A 21,556-nucleotide genomic window follows, 5' to 3' on the forward strand; every position below is an offset into this window, starting at 1 on the left:
TAGAATTAGAGTACAAGCTGATGAAAGAGAAAGGTATTACAATATAGTCTGTTGAAATTTGTAATGCCTAATTTTGTATACTTTGTAAATCATATTTTTCGCTATTGGTTTTACATGTGTAGAATTTGATAGAGGATGAAAGTGAGCCAAAAGATCACGTTCCCAAAGAACTATCCACAGAAAAGGTATTCAGATACACTATTTCAGTAATGGGACTTCTATTTCTTCTTAATATTAACATTTTTAATACACATGCTCACAAATGTAGTTTTACAAATTAAATAGGTATCTGTTGACATCTTATTGGATAAATTAGAAGATCATGAGGAAGAAGTGGATGTCATTGATGGGGGATAACAGTAGGAAAAGAAGAAACCTAATCATAGATGAAGATGACTTAATTGATGAAGACACAAATAAGTTCAAGAAGTAGAGAGTTTGTTGTCTGTTCTGACCTTTTACTCTTTTTAAGCTTAGACAAAATAGTTTGGTCCTTTTACCCCTTTTAATTAGTGTCACTAGTAGATGTGTTTTCACAAATAATTTTCTTTCTCAACGTTATTTAACTTTTGTTTGAAACATGAAATCCATTATTGTCTGGTTTATCGTGACACTAATTTTCTTCATCATTTAGCTATGTAACAATTTTGTAGTTTGCATCTATGTTATCGTGTTTCTTTTCATAGTTACTGCTATTATTGGTGTATTCTTTTCAGCATACAATGTGGATTTGACTATGAAAATGGATGATACAGTAATATTGGTTAGACATCCCTTGTATTTCTATCTTCTCATTGTTACCATAAGAGGATCATGACGAATTTCTACAACGAAATAAAAATCAGCAATAAAACTGCTAAAACATAAAAAGAGCTAAATATTAATCACAGTCTTGGATGGAGGTCTTCCAGTTCTTCCGCTTCTTGGATAAGGATACTCTTTGTATCCTCCAAGTACTGGTCAGGCAATAAGCGGACTATCGGGATCTCTAAAATCATTTCACATATCATATTGATAAACCTTGTCCCATTCCTCAAGCTTTACGCTTTCAGTTCCTCTAAAATGAAGTAACTTGTCCTCTTTGTAGCTGCACAATGCTGCTGGAGTTTCGCTAGGAAGCCAAGCATAATTTCTAAGGTTCTTATATAGGTAAAGATCTTATAATTTGATATTTAATTTAACATTGGATACTTATGAAAACCAGGAGGTCCTGTTCATAAAATTACAGAACATCTTCAAAGTTATTCAACTCATTACGATTGACATCTCCTAGAAAAGAGTTGTGCCATAGCTTTTTGTGCATTACTAAGGACGTTTTTCAGCTTCAAAGGCGTAAATGTTTCATCCCTTGTACAATAACTTGCAAAGTTTGCTATCTAATATAGCCGGCTTACACTCTTAGGATTTTTCAACGCAGTAAAAAATCAAACAAAATGGAATAAAAATCAGTAATAAAAGTGCTAAAATATAAAAAGAGTGAAAGATTAATCACTAGTCTTGGATGGAGGTCTTCCGGTTCTTCCCCTTCTTGGATAAGAATACTCTTTGTATCCTATAAGGATTGGTCGTGCAATAAGTGGACTGCTGTCGAGATCTCCAAAATCATTTAAAACATCGTAGTCATAAACCTATCCCATTCCTCAGGATTTACAGCTCCAGTTCCTCTCAAATGAAGCAACTCGTCCTCTTTGTAGCTGCACAATGCTGCTGGAGTTTCACTAAGAAGCCAAGCATACTTTCAAAAGTTCTTACATAGGTAAAGATCTTATAATTTGATATTCTATTTAACATTGTATACTTATGAAAATCAGGATCTCCTGTTCATTCTACTTTTGCTTCTGAGGATAGAACTAAACCTGACCAATAAAGTTACTTCTTGTCATGGAAAACATATTTGTCATTCAAGTAATGGGAGTGTCATCAAGCATAAGCATAGTAGCTATATCCAAATATGACACCTAAGAATATTTATGAAAAGTCTATCCCTGGTAGCACAACTGAGGTATCTAAGGGTCGTAGACATGTTATTGTTACTAGTGTTCCATCAATTAACGCTCATGAAGTTCACTTAAATGATGAATCATACATGGTCAATAATGCCAAGCATGCGGTCAATTCTTCCTCGCAACCGACAACGTAATAGGACCAATGAGAACAAGTAAAAGCGTGATACTTTGATGGTCGAGTTATTAACCGTTGGAAACCTCTACTATGATATGGAGGATCATCCAAAAACAAACTCTTTATCCCAGTAGGCTGAGGTCCACGTATAGTCTACACTCATTTCATAGGGTATATTGTTCATTTTGTTGTTATTATTATTTTTGTTATTAGTAGTTGCTATATTTTTTCGTGTCGTGCTTTATTTTCATATCTACATTAATTTTTTGTACTCAAATCGAGGATCACAACCTCTATACCTCCATGAGGTAGGGGTAATGTCTGCGTATATTTCACTTTTGGGGTTTCATTATTATTGTTTTTGTTGTATTTGTTTGATTCATTGATTTGAGTTTTCATTAAAGATTCGATCTTAATGTTTATTTTCTGATTCTGTTGTTGTCAGGCAATTCTTCTGGTCCATATGGTACAACCGGCAGTGCAGAATGTAGGCATAAAAAATATGGGTGTTCCACACCTACTTGACCTGCAACTGAGAGTTTTCCCATATAGTTGAGGGAAGGTGATGGAAAACATATTTAAAATAAGCAATGAAAAACACATGGCGTGTTTACGCAACGGGTTTCAACTGAATTAAAATAGTATACTTCCATTACTGGGCTCTTTCAAATGAAGTTGCTTCAGTTGGGGATTGCTGCTTTCGGAAGTGTTGATTTCTACTGATATGCTACAATTGTTCACTTCTTACTGTCATTCCATGACTGCAAGTATAGACGTGATGAAAATCAAGTGTACATATTTGCTGCAAACACGGTTCCTAGACGGCTAACTACAGCACAACATATGCATTTACACACAGTGGCAGGAGCTGATAAGTTTGGGAATATCTACTTTGGAGATGGATTTAAGGCAAGAGTTATCACCTTTATATGCCAGGTATCACATGGCCTACAGATCTGCCTACTTCCCAGCTAAGGTAGGCATGTACTTGCTCAATCAGCTATTTAATATAATGATCTAAATGCAAATGTGCATAATGCTCTTTACCTACTTCGTTTGATATCCTGGTTGGTGCAGACACGTACTGGTGTGGTAAATGAATGTCATTCAATTTCCTTGGGTATCGGATATTGATGCTGAAGTATAACTGGATGGTCTTAACTACTTTACAAAACTTGGTTGGTAGGAAGTTAACGTGATGTGCCCTATATCACCAATAAATGTTTCATACATTAATCTCTACTCATTTGAAAAAATTAAAAAGTTCGATCACCAAATACTTGAGCAGTGTTGGAACATCAAACCTTCTTGTGCTACATGGAATATACGTGGATTTTATATATTTTATCTTTACTTTGATCTGATGACTATCCATTCTTATATGGTTTATCCCATCTCTGACTTTTTAGACTGCGTTGAATGGTAAAAATAGCAAGAACATATGAAATGCAAGGTCTAAATGCCATCAATGTGCTCAAGTTCATAACCCACTTTGGAGTGGACAAATCTACTGGGTTTTATTTGAAGTACGCTCCATTAAGAATGTAAAGAAGTATGAGCCATACACACTGATCCACAGTGAATTGGACACTAAGACGGACAATTATACAAAGTAAATGAAGGAGCGAAAGACAAAAACGTTGATCCTTATGATTTGTTATTTTTGCCCAACTTTATATTTTTGTTAGTCGTAATCTTCTTCGGATATATCTTGTGTATATGAAGTGATTCCTCAAATTATATCCATACTTGTATGGTTTATCCTAACTCTATTTTGCTTCATTATTTATTTCTTCCTAACTCAATAACTGTAAAACAGCTGAAGACACTTTGCATTGATGCAGTTACTTCTGGTGCCACAAAGCAAAAGCCTGTTATCCGGCAGGCGAGCTTTCCATTGAATTTTAGTCTTTGTAGTTTGACTATATTGTTCATGCAACTTCATTGTAAAGTTTTTGAAGGATGTAATAAGATGGAGCCTACCTACGTAGTTTGAACGAAATAAATAGATCAAAGGAATGGAATCCAGGTGGTTCTTATGCCACTTTTGATGGTCTCAGAGATAGATGGAAAAACATTAGATCAATGGACAGGGTAATTTCCTTCCCACTCTGAGGCATATTGATCTGGATCCCTGGGAACAGGTCTTATAGAAGTAAAGGCTTGGCTCCACTGGGAGAATCATTCTTGAGTTCAAGAGGAATTACCATGTCAGAATTGATAATCGGGATGGTACTAGCAGATACTGGTTTTAATTAAACATGGATTTCCTCCACAATGATGGATTTTGAGGTCATACTTTCATCATCATTCTCTGCAAAAATTATATATGCAGTGTGTACATCCGTAGTACAAGAAGCTGGTGAAAAGCGAGAGTTCTGCTGCTCAGAAACTGGATATTCAGAAACACCTGAACCAATTTCTAACAAAATTGAATCTGGAGAACGACTCTCCCTTCCTGATATATTTAGGGAAGGAGAGTTTTCAGGCTGAACTGAAATTGCCTTATTAGCTACAGGGGAATTAACCATCTTGCGAGGGTATGGATGTAGAGGGTTCTTCTTTGGTCGAGGAGAAGGTATGCCAATCATGTTTAGGGATTCATCTCCATCATTAACTGAATCTCGAGCAACCTAAAATGGAGGTTAAAATTTCAATGCTTGTAGCCATTGCTACCTAGGTATCTCTTCCTTAATTTGGACAGGATAGGGAATCAAGCAAACTCCTATAGTATGTAATCTTGGGACCAACCTTTGCAAAAAATTTCTGCGCATGACTATGAATCTGAATGGCATTTTTGCTTCCAACATATTCTGCTTGATTAAAGAGACATGTCAGAAACTTCTATTTAGATTGAACCACATAAATAGGGAAAAAGAGAAGGATCGAAAGAAAAATGGACCTTTTATCAGCTACAAACAACCTTATACCACACTCACCTTCTATTTGGCGCAAAGCACGGCTATAAGACTTCAAGGCTTCAAGAAATCTATGTTGTTCTTCCTCTGTCCATTTCTCTCTCAGTTCTGTTCATTTCTCAGTCTTAGAGAATCATTCTCGTGGAGTAGCTTTTCTTGAGTTCTGAGAGCATGAACAGCCACTTGTGGTTTTGGCAGTTGTTAACAACAATCCTAGTATGTATGTTTAGTTTGTTAGATATTGCATGCATATTTCTGGTGACTTAAGCATTTTAGGTTTCTGCTTCTTCTGACTAAATTTATCTATATACAGAGACTTTCGGTACCAACCATCGTCCAATAGTGAAGTTTTCTCTTCATAATATCCAAATAATGAAGCTTCGCCAGAAGATTCAGCAGCAATGTTTTAACATGAATAAAGAAGATTTGCAGAAAAATGACAATACAAATGAATGGGATACCCACGACAAATAATTGAGAAAATGCAACGCCACAGGAGATGCGTTATCAGTGGCAGGGAATACCGACAAAGATAAAAATAAGCGTGTCAGAGGTGACAATGATGGAGATCAACCAAAAAATAGAGGTGTTAAAGTATCCATCTCTGCAGAAGTAGACGATCGGAAGAACAAAAAGAAAGGTAAAAATCTGAGAGGGGCAAAACAATAGCTAAAAGAGAATGAAGAAGCAACCAACCACAGTGGCTTTGGTAGTGAAAATTTCGATAATGCTGCCCTCTAGGTTGTACATAAAGAAGATGTTTCAGTGAGGACAAAGAAGAGAAAGTTTGAGGATAAACAAAAAACCAACAGAAATAAAATATTAGTGTACAGAACAAGAAAAGGGCCAAAAAGAAAAAAAAAACACCCTTGGACTAGATTGAGTAGACAAGCTAGATATGCTTATTGAACAATATACATCCAAATTCACACACAACATTTCTAATCAAACCAATGGTAATCAATAGCTCTCTGAGCAGCTTAAGAGCTGGTTCCAATCCTGTACCATTCTCAAGTTCTTATGTAGCTTAATATTATGGTGACAGTAAGAACAACTCCGTTGTCGATTTTGGTTTGTATTTTGTTGTATTTCATCCCAAAAATATGTATTAATAGTTATAAGTTTAAAAAATATGGGACAACAATTGTAATCAAAGATTTTCTTCGTTTTGCAATTGTGTTATTTTTCCACTTTATCCCACAAGACCAGGACTTCTAGGATTTGAGATGAGCAGATTGAAATTATGCAAAAATATCCCAGTTGTGTGTTGAACCTATTCCTTAATGTTTCTTGCAAAAATGGGTTGATATGAACGTGTAATTTTCTGGAAAGGGATTCAATTGGCCCAGGTGAGATGTGGTATTTCAAAGTTTCATGACAGCCAACAATTAAGCGTAAATGACCAAGCTCTGTAAGATTCAGTAAAACGGAATACAATAATGCAGATATGATATATTACGATCGAAGATATGACTGATCACTACCAAGTGGTCATAATAATTGGCACACAAATATTGTTGATAAGATGACACCATATTCACTTCAAAATATTTAAATTTGATTTTGCTTCACTTCCAAATGCCTAAAAAATCCGCCAATCAGGTATATCAGTTGTACCAACCATTAGACCAAGGTTGCAGACTGGGTTTCTAGCAGCTGCAGCAGCAAAATTGTCTGGTGCCTACACAGGTACATTAGTAAGAACAGAACAACTCTGATAGATGTGCAGAAACGTTTACTAGATGTGGATTTTGGTGTAGAAGAAATAGGTCGATTATGGAACTACCAAACTGGTCTATCAAGTGTGTCATCAAAAATCCACCATGGGAAAGGCCAACAACTGTAATTTTTGATGGATTTTTAAGTCCCTTACCGATGACATGGTCTATGGCAGCATCTATTTGAACATGAAATGTAGCCAAAAGTTGAATTTTGATCAACTGACCCTGTGCAACGCTCCGAGCTTTCGAGACCCCCGCCTGTTTGCAATAGCAGTAACCCCATCACAAAAGAGTGAAACCAAAAGATAGCTACTAATCAAACAGACAAATCAAGCCGATACATTTAACCGAGAATGAATTCATTCTTCAAAAATAAAAACATCAAAAAGTTCTTTACCATTTAAACATTTGCTGCAACTCTTGTCAGAGAATCACCAGTTATCATATTTTTTTACGCCAAAGATATGAGCGAACATACAACATAAACAAATCCATAAGGAGAAGCTACTTTAACACGCTTAAAAATTTACCTACGAAACTAGCTATCACAGTACCAGGAAAATTATGTTTGCCACATTAACTGTGAAAATGTTTCTTATTATACCTGAAGCTTCCCAAAATGCCATGCACCAAAAATGCTAACAACCTTCAACATCTTATCTTGCATGGATTGCGGATCAAAATTGTGATAATTTTCATCTTCATTCTGTCATAAGTCTACTCCACCCATTTACCTTTCAATATTAGCTACAAGAACACCTTCTGCATCCTATAGATCAACTCACAAAGTTATAACTTATCATTAATGATAAATGATATTTTAGTTAATTAAGTGGTTTCAAGACCGAAATTACTCGCTAAACATCTCTTAGAAGAAAACACTGAATTATCCAACAAATTTCCAATATAAGCTTTTGCACCTTTTATTAATGATGGAAGATTTGTAGTATTTGTAGAGAGTTGAATAATATTTCAGCAACTTCTAAAAAAACTATGAAATTTACAAAAATATACACTAATGTAAGATATCACATATCAAATTACTGAAAAAGGCAATCATTCACAACCCAAATGTGTTTTCCACAAGGATAGTTGAGCCTTTTGAACTACCTCGAGAACTTTAATCTCAAAAACATCAACATCCACCCTAACTTGCCATAGAAAATCCACAAATGTCCAATCCATCATACTCCTCGCACCTTCTCTAGCATAAAGAACTTTGTTCATGAACTGCAACATTATTGCAAAGACTTTTAGTCACGAATGCATATTAAATGAAAAGACAATAATATGAAATATAATTCTCAGTTATTCCCAAGATATTCTAGACAAATTCCACAAACTACATTAATACACAGATGATGCAATTCACAACATAAAAAAAAGACAGAAAACTATCATAAACAACAGGATTTTAATGTAGTAAAATAACATCAGCCAGTACAGACCTTGACTACCCAGCTCATGAGAAGGTCGAGATAGTTTGGACATGTTTTGCATTGACCTATAAATGCATCCATCCCTATGAAACCATGATAAATGAAGGTGTTAAAAAGGACGGGGTACACCTAAAATTACATGCAGGAAGTGGTCTCAAAGACCTCCAAATACTTGGTATCAATAGACTTAGTTAAAAATAAGGAAAAGTAGAAGAAATAGATCAATATAGATCATACCTACTTGTTGAAGATATGTCTTAAAACTCGTATGTAGTATGGAACTATTATTATCAGTATTATGTTATTAATATTACTTCTATATATATATATTTAACATATTTTCACTTTTACTTTATATTTATTATGATGATGTACAACACAAGATATAATGAGAAATGACCATTCATATAGCCAAACCCAATTTATTTGGGACTGAAGCATAATTGTTGTTGTGGTACTTGTGTTATCAAAAGTCTCATCTCTGTACCATAACAGAAAGTACAAAACATCCAACGTGAAGTAGAGGATCAGTGCATCAGTAACTTCTCTTTCATGAGACACCCATCTAAAGTTTAGACAAATAAACCACCTTTTCATAAGACATAAATACTATGTTGCAGAGTACTAGATACTTGAAACCTTACTCTAGAAGGAAAATGTTAAATGGGTCTATCAACGCCTCAATTTAATTGACATGACGGATACTCAAGTAAATATAGTTCAAGTTATGAATACCAACTTAGACGAATGATGTTGAATAGTAAAACAGAGAACAACGGTGTTTTGCCAATTTTGATACATAACAGAACTGATCAGAATTACCTTAAAGATGCCAATTCTCAATGTGCTAGTTTTTTGACAGATTTCAAATTTTGGATCTCCTCTGTTTTCACAATGCTTTGTACGCATACATGGAACACATATATTAATCCTTTATGATAAATCTTCTATGATGTTTTCATTGAGGATCTTTACTCATTAATGATGGATATTTGCATATATTCATTTGGTCATTTTTCTTCACTTAATTATAAATTCAGTATTAAAACAAATCAATAAGATATATTCCTATTAAACAAATGAACAAATACCAGATTTTTCTCCCAATCTTATTAAGTTACTCTTTTTTAAAAACACAATAACAGTTCATTCTCATAAATATGTAGGAAAACTACAAATTCTACTCCAATTCATATTCAAATTCATTATACACAAATCATACAACCATCCATTCATATTTCATCCTCAACTTAACCACAGATCACACTCAAGGAAGGGGAAAAATTTATTTACTTATTTAGTAATTCAAAACCTTACGACAATAACAAATTTATACATTGCATTCCAATTTATATCTTTAACGTCATCACGGCTGAGTGTTTTGGCTTCGAGAGGTATGTATACTCATTACTTATGCATTTCAACTTTGAAGTTTATTTGGATATAACCAAAATATCTAATCTTCTAAAACATATGCAACAGGCACAATGGAATTGATATCTGCTATTATTAGAGAATGCAGTGTCTCAGTGAACATTTCACTGAAAATTAACCTCCTGCAACAGCTTTTACTAGAATTAGCTCGGCAGGAACGGATGCTGAAAATTAGATCGAAGAGAAATGAATCAACAGCCGAATGTAGTCAAATAAATGAGGAAGATGCTTCTATAAAAATAATAGATGCAAGTATTCTAGATTGAAGAGAAAGGTTGCAATAATTGAAAAAAAATACAAAAAACATCCAAAAAAAATAATCTAGCTGATACGTTTTGTAAATAGATTGACAAAGATGATGAAGCCAACAAACTTCACAGGCAGACATGATTCAATTCATCAAAACGGTATGCTACTCTGCATCAGTATTTATCTCTTAAAAAAATGATAAAATACTACTTTTTATTAATCTGTGAAGCTTAATAAAACATTAACTACCTTAAAACCCTTATGTTTATATGAATAACATTGAATTTAACAGGTTATTACACAACAAGTTGGAATTTTGGCCAACCAAAGTACATATGCCAATATTGTGGTGTACTTTTATGGTATGAGGAATGGAAAAATAAAAAAGTATCGATAAAAAAATGATATTCTCATTTTGTTGTTGTCACAACCCGAGCTAGGGCCTGGCTATAATAGACATCCCGAACCATGAGCGCCCGAAACGTCCCTCTCTATCTGGTAAGCATACACACATTTATATAAATAAAAAAGATGTGGAAATAATCTACTACAGAAACATAGTCAATTCTAAATTCAGCATAAGTATGAAAATTGAAAATCAACTACATCTAATAACATCTGACTCAGTCTGCGAAATCTCCACTACAAAAAAATCTGACAACAATCTGAAACTGGGACAAGGCCCCCAGTAGACCAAAACAGAAATAAATGACATAATCTGAAAAGACAGGCCTACCGAAATAGAGAAGGCTCACTAACTGGACACTACAACTCTGTCTGATAAATACTACTGCTTCTCTGGACCCCTAGACTGAGCCTCAGAACCTGGAGGGAGGAGAGGGAGGGGGTTAATACAGATGTACTGGTACGCAAAGTATTCTAAAATAAAGTTTTTATATAAATAAAATAGTTGGAGAGCAATTTGTCAAATACCATTCATGAAATAGTTCTAAAACACATGAGCACTTTCTAAAAATCACAAATCATTCTTGTCAATGCAATGTTTGATCTTTGTATAAATTCTGAGTTGGGTGGCACTCCCCTACAATTTTGATATTCCACAGGTGGTATGAAATCCGCCATTGACTCGGCGGGGAAGCCCCCAACCCGAGTGTGCCGCAAGGGTTGGAGTTTCTGATTCTGATATACCACACGACACTAGGCCAGCGTAATATAATATACCTGGATCAGCAAATCATGATTTTAGGCAATGAGTTGTCTGAACTCATACCTTCTTCGGGAAAACCATCTAAGCTCTCTTTATACCCATTTTTATCTTGTTCTGAATCATGTATTTTCTAGTTTCAACACCTGAAAAGTTTGATTTCAAACATGAACTCTATTCTATTCTGAAATTATCATGGCATAATCTGAACTGGTGTCGTCACACCAAGACTTGCAAGTCCTATTTCTGAGCCATATGCATTAAGCATGATCTTTCATTTAAAACATAGTTCAGACCACCCAAACATGCAAGCAGTATAAGAGATTTCATGCTCCAAAAACATAAGTCAAAGCTATGCAAGAACTCTTCAAACATAAGGTGATCATATGCTTTTGGTAAAATTCATGCACTCTTTCATTATATGTATACTTAATATTTTTTCAATACAAACAACCCTCTCTTTGAAATTCAAGATTCATAACCAAATCATTCATAAATTAAGACACTTTATAACATAGTTTTCAAGATACATTTCAAAATAATCTATGTCATATGATAAGTAAGGAAAAATCATAGCAAGAGAGGGATTTTCACATGAATCATGTTCTCAATTCAATCATCAACATTAAACATAAACATATATACATATATCAATTCAAATAAATTTGGAGAAGGCCTAAAGACCAAAATAATACTATCAAAACTTCTAAAACATGAATTTATTCACAAATCCGAAATCCTTTTCTTAAAAATATGATTTCTATGCCCATAAAATTTTAGAAAAACACCGTGTACCTTAACCTCGAAAGATAATAGGTAATTCTCGAAGCTTGTGGATTGGGGATTCCAAATCTTCAATCGCTTTTGAAAATCCACGGTTGAATCTTGAGTTATTTGGGATTCTTGTTTGAATCCCTAGAGATCTATCTTGATGAATTTTGGTAAAAGTGTATGTATTTAGGTGTATTTGGGATTAAATCCCGTGTTTGGATGGGTTTGGGGCCATGGGAAATATCTAGTTTGACCTTGGAATTTAAAATCTGGGACTGAAACATCGTAAAAAGCTTCACCATGATGCACTGAAAATCGCGGTGAGCTACTGATATTGACAATTGTCAATTTAAGGCTCATTGCGATGCGGTGGCCAGTCAATCGGGAACGCTAACACTAAAAATTCTCTAACTTCTTCATCGAGTGTCCGTTTTAGGCAAATTTGGTATCGATGGAAAGCTAATTCAAAGATATTTTATTTGATATATAGTAGGCAATCCAGTTCTTTATATACAAGGATCTATGGTCAATTGAAGTTGATTTAAGTTTCGACGCTCACTAAAATTCGAACATAGGAAAGCTTTCAACTTGTCATTGAGTTAGGGGACCTTTATGATCTCAATTCATGCTCAAATAGGTTACTACACTACATACTTGATTAACATGGAAAATTTGCATAGGATTTATGGCTTTTGGATTATCAACGCATAGAAATGATGGTTTTCATTCTAGCCCGAAATACGGGGCATTACAATATCTCCCCCTTGGGATCATTCATCCCCAAATGATGGGTAGGAACGTTGAATCTTAAAGGTATGGAATAATGTGGACCTGATGTGTCTTTTAAGAAAGGATATAACTGATCTAAAATATTTAAACTTCTATCATGAAACTGAATTCTGAGTTGACTTGACTTCACTTACTTTAAGGGGTTGATTCATGCTGAGAGTTTAAGATTCCCTTGAAGTGTTCATGATCAAATCATACATATTGACTGAGAATTGATAACTTATGCAAGTACAAATCATGAGGTAACATGTCTAAGATCGCACCAGGTTACTGTATTACCTGAACTAAAATACTTAGAAACATTTGAAATTATGCTTTGCATTCTTATGAACCGAGTCATGACTAAGTAGATGAATCTGAAACATGATGCTTTGACTGAACTGAATTCGCAACTTACAAGGAAGGAATAGATTATCTCTTAGGATAGTCATACGCTTAAGACTTCGGATAGTAGGCCTGGGTGAAAAGGTAGAAAACCATAGTAACTTGTCTATCAGACTATTCAAATGAATTACTGGCTATACAGACTGAATTATGCTGGACCCTCATACTTAACTGGAGTATCTCATTCAACACTCTTTCTAAAGAAGTCATAGCAGCGTTAGGGAGCAAAGAATCTTGGGCACTAGTTACACAAGACATCCAACTAAGGAATCACAACAATGATACTACTCTATAGCAAGGAATATAGATATATAACTTATAAACTAGGATAAAACTACCAGGCCTTAGGAAATGCACTTCTTACTTTCAAGCTGAGCGCACTTCTCGAATACTCCCTTAACTATATTATTCCCTTTAAATACCATACTCGTTGGTTCAAATTGTAATCCTCATATGGACATTGATAATCTTTCTACTAATGCCTAAAGTAACATATGTCCTCTCACCATGATTAAGCCTAACTTCAAATCACAAAATACAATATGCCACACCACGATAATGGTCCAAACCATATGATTCAATTTTCTATACCCTTTTTAGAGATTGCACCCTAAACATAACATGCCTTACTACTTTAATGACTAACTTTGATCTCTTACTAAGGGTTCACTAGCGCATATTACGTTCCTCTACTTAAATCTTAACACGTCATTCTAGCCTATCTTTATAACCACCTATAAACTCCAAGGCAAACACCCATAAGGACATACTTCACATATTCTCTAATCCACTATTAATATAACTCCCATGCACTACCCCAAGAACATACACACATAAATTTCCACTAACCATCACATCTGTCAAAGACTTGGCCCCAGATCTTACTTCACACTTATGGCCTTATCCAAAAAAAGCATACTATGATCTTTCATTGATAAGAAACATTTACTCATTACCACTATCATCATATAAGGAGGAGTCACTAAAAGGTTAGAATATAAGACCTTGAAGAATGAGAGGGTATTATACGAGATTTGACCCTTAAATGAGGCCAAAGGATTAGCAAATCAACATCAGGGATTCATCAAAATGATCTGAATTGGGACATAGATGACTATAAGCTGAAACTCATCAATCATAAAGAGTATAGCAAGAATTATGGGAACTGAGCACACTATAAAGAGTGGGTACATGAGTCATGAGCTGCATGACCTCAATTTGAAGTTCATAACATATGGAATGTGATTTCGACTACTGAATGAACTGGAACTCCTCGTCTAGAACTGGAAGAGCACATGATTCTCTATCATATACATGAACATGAACTATGATCATGGAACTAAAATGTAAAGTATAAGTAAGCATTGGGGTAATTGAAAAATACTGAGATAAGAATGGGTTGAGCCTCACTCTCACCTCCTGATGTTCTATATCATACTGACAACACTACTAGAATCTGAGAGTCTTTCTTGGTCACTTGTTCTATCATCTCCCCCTTAGCTTTAAGCCATCATCTTAAGTTTGAGAGACCACTTACTAGACTCTAAACTGAACTAGACTCACTACACTCTGGTGTCTAGAATACGGCGATACACGTAATTAATAGAACTTAACTCGAATAACTACACCTGAAAGTGGAAAGTTTTCTGCTAATACCACCTTCTGAGACACACTCTATCATTCTATAGACCCAATAGTCATCATATAATACTTGAACACGTACTAACTACGAATCTTCATGAGTATTCCCATAGTTAGAGGGCACACCTTATAGCGCTCCAACTCTTATTTCCTTTAGTTCAACCTTCAAAAATTCAAACTTAGATTATAACACTTAACATGGATATCACCAAGCCTTTGATGAACCATACTACTTCCGTCATAGTATATCAATATCGCGACCCCAACTTATATCTCTCTACCATGATAATTCAAGATCATATCAAAAGGCTCAACACTATCAATCAGAACTCCTTAACTTGGCAATTTAGAACACCATATACCATCTAGCAACTCAACAGTACTACTAGCCACACACAACATGTAATAGCCTTAGAAAAATTACCGCAACCTCATATCACCTTGGGCATACTTCTACATTATACATACAACATCATACTTCATTACGAATCAAACAAACTTAGGCTCTGGTATACACTGTTTAAGCCTATTAGATCACTTCCATAAAACTAGTATCATTTACAAAGAAATCATCACATCCGCCTTCATGGCCATCAACTGTTCAACCATAATGTCTAGTGCTAAATATGATTTACAACCCAACCTTACACACATTTCTCACAAAATATTCATCCTTAATCTTAACCAACTATTCTCACATCCACATCCTATATTAAATTCAAGCCAATAGTCTAGCATCAATCAGCTACCAGCAATGAAGAAGGCAACATAATATACTCGTTCATCAAATTGGGACATTCTACCCAAATACCTCAAAAAAAAATCTACTACATACTTTCTCACAAGTAGTAATAGCTTATAACTACCAACGAAAAGAAGGTCAAGGGGGTAAAGTCACATAATAGACATAGTCAACCTTAATCTTATATCATAACCCCATACAATCTTATGTACTTATACGGTTTTCTCACATCACACCTACTTACCCAAGCGTACATTTAGACTACTTTCAAATTCCACAAACAACCATGAGTCTATAATCCTAACTTACTTGCTAATCTAGCCATTTTCATACTTCAAGAAAATAATAACTCACCTTGACTAATAACTCCTTCTTTACCTTCTACTAAACTAACACACAAGGACGTATCACTTTATTACCAACTCAATCTCATACAAAAAGATTCGGCTATACATATATTTAATAAGATGCCCTTACCATTTTTCTTGCCATTTCTTGCCTAAACCTCCAGTTCCAACCAACACGAGAACAACAAGATGAACAAAAAGTTGCTAGTGAATCGAAATAGGTGTCCCATGGCTTCACTAGACTTTAATTTTTGTGTTTTGAACAAGAAAATAAAATGAATAACAAAGCAACTATGCTAGTGAATCGAAAGAGCCTCACACGGCTTCACTAGACTTTGGTTATTCAGAAATACCATTATAACAAGATTACATATTACAAGAGATAGAAAATTGACACACACTATTCAATGATCTAAGAATACACATCTTACTCTGTATAAATAAAAATTTGAGTCAAATACTTCTCCCACAGACTACCATACAATCCGCACATGCTACTAGCTACCACATTAGTCTATCACTATAAAAGGGGTAAATCATCCTCAAGCATTGGTTATTCAACTAAAATATTTATCTACACAAAAACCGTCCTCACTCTAATTTCTAACCTTGTAACTTCGTATCACCAACTTCTTGGTCTAATCTCACTACCAATAGATCATGACACCAACACTTAAATTATACTACTACTCGGGTGAAAATACAGTTCCAACATTCTGCTACACACCGTTCTCTCTTAAGCATGACATTTGCAATATAAATTCTGAAAGAAATGGAATACTCTTAATACCGTAGGATGAAAAGCATGATTTCATCGAAATAAAAGTTCACACTAAATCAATACACTCTAAGGCACTAACGGACTCTTCTCAAGTCCTTGCACAAATTTTAAACTCTTCTGTGGCTCAACTAAAAAGGACCATGCCATTTAGACTGTAAACTTCTGAACTTGAATAACCCCAATAAAGAGACATATCTAGGAAAATCAAAGTAAAGAAAGAATTGGGTTAGCTTTACTTTCGTATGGGCGATACCATATAACGAATTAAAGTATTGAAGAGGAATATTTTGACTCAATAGCACGAACTAGAACATGAAGAAAGGGAAACATTCCTAAATACCTAATAGCCTCATGCTTATAAGTGTCGCGTGCTTCATATCCATAAACAAGAATCTACCTAACGCAATTTCGCAGACACCCTAGGTCCATGAACCATGCTCTGATACCAAGTTTGTCACGATCCAAACTAGGGCCTGGCCGTGACGGAATCCCAAACCATGAGGGCTCAAAATATCCCTCTCTATCTGGTAAACATGCACACATTTATATAAATAAAAAAGATGCAGAAACATAATCTGCTACAGAAACATAGTCAATTTTAAATTCAGCATAAGTATGAAAATTGAAAATCAACTACATCTAATAATATATGACTCAGTCTGCGAAATCTCTACTACAAGAAAATCTTACAATTGTCTGAAACTGGGACAAGGCCCCCAGTAGACCAAAACAGAAATAAATGACATAATCTAAAGAGACAGGCCTTCCAAAATAGAGAAAGCTCACCAATTGGACACTGCAACTCTGTCTGATAAATACTACTGCTTCTCTGGACCCCTAGACTGAGCCTCAGAACCTGGAGGGAGGAGAGGGAGGGGGTTAATACAGATGTACTGGTATGCAAAGTATTCCAAAATAAAGTTTTTATATAAATAAAATAGTTGGAGAGCAATTTGTCAAATACCATTCATGAAATAGTTCTAAAACACATGAGCACTTTCTAAAAATCACAAATTATTCTTGTCAATGCAATGTTTGATCTTTGTATGAATTCTGAGTTAGGTGGCACTCCCCTACAATTCTGATATTCCACGAGCGATATAGAATCCACCATTGACTCAGCGAGGAAGCCCCTAACCCGAGTGTGCCGCAAGGGTTGGAGTTTTTGATTTTGATACACCACATGGCACTAGGCCAGCGTAATATAATATACCCAGATCGACAAATCACAATTTTGGGTAATGAGTTGTCTGAACTCATGTCTTCTTTGGGAAAACTACCTGATCTCTCTTTATGCCAATTTTTATCCTATTCTAAATCATGCATTTTCTAGTTTCAGCATCTGAAAAGTCTGATTTCAAACATGCATTCTATTTTGTTCTGAAATTATCATGGCATAATCTGAACTGGTGTTGTCACACCAAGACTTGCAAGTCCTATTTCTGATCCATATGCATTAAGCATGATCTTTCATTTAAAACATAGTTCAGACCACCCAAATATGCAAGCATTATAAGAGATTTCATTCTCCAAAAGCATAAGTCAAAGTTATGCATGAACTCTTCAAACATAAGGTGGTCATATGTTTTTGGCAAAATCCATGCACTCTTTCATTATATGTATATTCAACATTTTTCAATACAAACAACCCTCTCTTTGAAATTCAAGATCCATAACCAAATCATTCATAAATTAAGACACTTCGTAACATACTTTTCAAGATACATTTCAAAACAATCTCTGTCATATGATAAGTAAGGAAAAATCATAACAAGAGAGGGATTTTCACATGAATCATGCTCTCAATTCAATCATCAACATTAAACATATATACATATATCAATTCAAATAAATTTGGGGAAGGCCTAAAGACCAAAATAATACCATCAAAACTTCTAAAACATGAATTTATTCATAAATCCAAAACCCTTTTCTTAAAAACATGATTTCTATGCCCATGAGATTTTAGAAAATCCTCGCGTACCTTAACCTCGAAAGATAATAGGTAATTCTCGAAGATTGCAGATTGGGGATTCCAAATCTTCAATCACTTTGGAAAATCTGTGGTTGAATCTTGAGTTATTTGGGATTATTGTTTGAAACCCTAAAGAGCATTCTTGATGAATTTTGGTGAAAGTGTATGTATTTAGGTGTATTTGGGATTAAATCCCATTTTTGGATGGGTTTGGGGCCATGGGAAATGTCTAGTTTGCCTTGGAATTTAAAATCTGGGACTGAAATACCGTAAAAATCTTTACCGCAATGCGCTGGAAATCACGGTGATCTACTGGAATTGATAATTGTCAATTTAAGGTTCATCGCGACATGGTGGCCAGTCAATCAGGAATGCTGACACTAAAAATGCTCTAACTTCTTCACCGAGTGTCCATTTTAGGCGAATTTGGTATCGATGGAAATCTAATTCAAAGATATTTCATTTGATATATAGTAGGCTACCCATTCAGTTATATACAAGGAGCTATGGTCGATTTAAGTTGACTCAAGTTTCGACGCTTACTAAAACTCGAACAATAGAAAAGCTTTCAACTTGTCATTGAGTTAGGGGACCTTTATGATCTCAATTTATGCTTAAATAGGCTACCACACTACATACTTGATTAACATGGAAAATTTGCATAGGATTTGTCAATTTTGGATCATCTATGCATAGAAATGACGATTTTTATTCTAGCCCAAAACACGGGGTGTTACAGTTATATGGAAGGAGGCTGGGTCCAACTACCGTTATTGAGTGAACCACCAACATATCTCAAGTATATTTTGGGTAAAGAATCTGGAAAAGTAGGTACCAATTTTCGTAAAAATATCGGGGCTTATAACTCATTATTTGCATTTATATCTATCGAAGGCCGAGTGGATGGATCTATCAATCGCTCAAAAGGGCCATATGTTTTTAGGATGAGCGGTCTAAATTACCACCACATAGGATCTTTATTGCCTGAAATAGGTAAAACCCCACGATTTACTCAGCTATATATATATGATACTGAGAATGAGATAACCGACAAAGTGAATTATTTGTCGCAAGGAGACGTTGATTCCAAAATTGTCCACGTCTTATCCGAAATACTAGATGAGCATAATATTTTGGTAAAAACATTTTGAATGGATAGGGATAGATATAAATAGCATCCCGAATCTGCATTTTTCCTGTGTATTCTATCTAACAAAACAAGGGATGGTCGACAATATAACGTACCCACCACTTTTGAAGTAGCGGGATTAATTATTGGTGATCTTACGGAGAAAAACTTCCAGTGAGATATTATTGTAGAGCATCAAAAAAAGGGACTTCAAAGAATTACAGATTTACACCCAAGTTTCATGTGTATGACATATCCATTAATAAGACGAATACAGACTTGGAATTAATTTGGCAGAGGTGAACAACAAGACTCACAAACGGTAAAATTTATCGATGAGAGTTTTATTGCTTCAGGATACAATAAAGATTAAACGAGGGGCACATTATCTTACTGGTGGGTAAACTTTTACAAAAATACATTGTCGATGCTTACATGGCAATAGAGGAAGATATCATTATATTCCTAAGTTTAGTGGGTTGTAAGATGATCAAGATTGGATTTTGAGTTGAATTTTGAAAGGGGTTTGGCTAATATGGTTAATTTCAAAATTTTAGCGTCAGTTTGAGGATTAGAACAGAAAGTTAGTTAGTAGTCGTGCACCTTTTTGCAGGGTTTAGTATGTGTTTTTTCTTCTTCATTGTGTTGGTTGATGTTAATTTCAACTTTAGTGGTTTGTAAGATGTTTAAAGATTGGATTTTTGAGCTAAATTTTAGAAGGGGTTTCGCTAATATGGTTTATTACAACTTTAGTGCTTTGAAAGATATTCAAAGCTGGATTTTAATTTTTAAAGGAGGTTTGGATTATATTGGTTAATTTTAAGCATTTAGTGGGAGTTCAATGATAAGGTTGAAGGTAGTTAGTAGTCGTTCCAAAAGGAACATACAAGGTTCAGTATGAGAAAGGTCCTTCTACTGAGTTTCTTCATTATGCTTATGGAAAAATAGTTACTCCGGTATAAAGGTTACTTCTTAAGCTTTGATGGGTTATTGTATTTTTTCTTCTTAATTGTGTTTATTGACGTTAAATTCAACTTTAGTGGTTTGTTAGATGGTTAAATATTGGATTTTTGAGCTGAGTTTTTGAAAGGACTTGGTTAATATGGTTAATTTCAACTTTAGTTGTTTGTAAGATGCCCAAAATTGGAATTTTGAGCTGACTTTTAAAAGGGGATTGGATTCAGCTTTAGTGGTTTGTGACATGCTCAAAATTACATTCGAGCAGTTTAGTATGAGTTCGACGATTAGTATAGAAGGTTAGATAGTAGTCGTTCTCTATTTCAAGATTCCATAAGGAAGATACAACCTTTAGTATGAGAAGACTCATCCTGCAGAGCTTCTTCATTATGCTCATGGAAAGACTGTAACAAAGGTATAAAAATTATCTGTGGATGTTTGTTGTATTTATTGATGGTAATTTCAACTTTGGTGGTTTGTAAGATGGTCAAGATTAGATTTTTGAGCTGACATTTAGAAAGATTTTTACTAATATAGTTAATTTCAACTATAGTGAGAAGAGTCATCCGGCAGACCTTCTTCCTTAAGCCCAGGGCAAGACTGTAACTCAGGTATAAACATTATCTTTGGATATTTATTATGTTTATTAATGGTAATTTTAACTTTACCATAATTCGGATTTTCAGGTGACCTTTGCTTATCTAAAGGATAAGCCAACACAGACGCAACCGCAATCATCATCAACTTTAGGAGTGAGCAGTAGTGTTAGGTCAGCTGTAGCAAGTTTCGTAGGTGGAAATAGTAGTAAAACACTTAGTTTTGTTGGACAAAATGGTGGAAGTATATAGTGGCATAACTGGTAGGGCTGGATCATTTGGGGTATCAAGTACAAGTAATTTTGCAGATAATTCAAACTTTGATGGCAAAGGAACCTACTAAGTGTTCAATGTTGGTGGTGCAATTTTTTTCAACGACTTCAATTCTCAAGATAAG

Source organism: Capsicum annuum, chromosome 3 (assembly GCF_002878395.1).
Source record: "Capsicum annuum cultivar UCD-10X-F1 chromosome 3, UCD10Xv1.1, whole genome shotgun sequence".
NCBI classification, from domain to species: domain Eukaryota; kingdom Viridiplantae; phylum Streptophyta; class Magnoliopsida; order Solanales; family Solanaceae; genus Capsicum; species Capsicum annuum.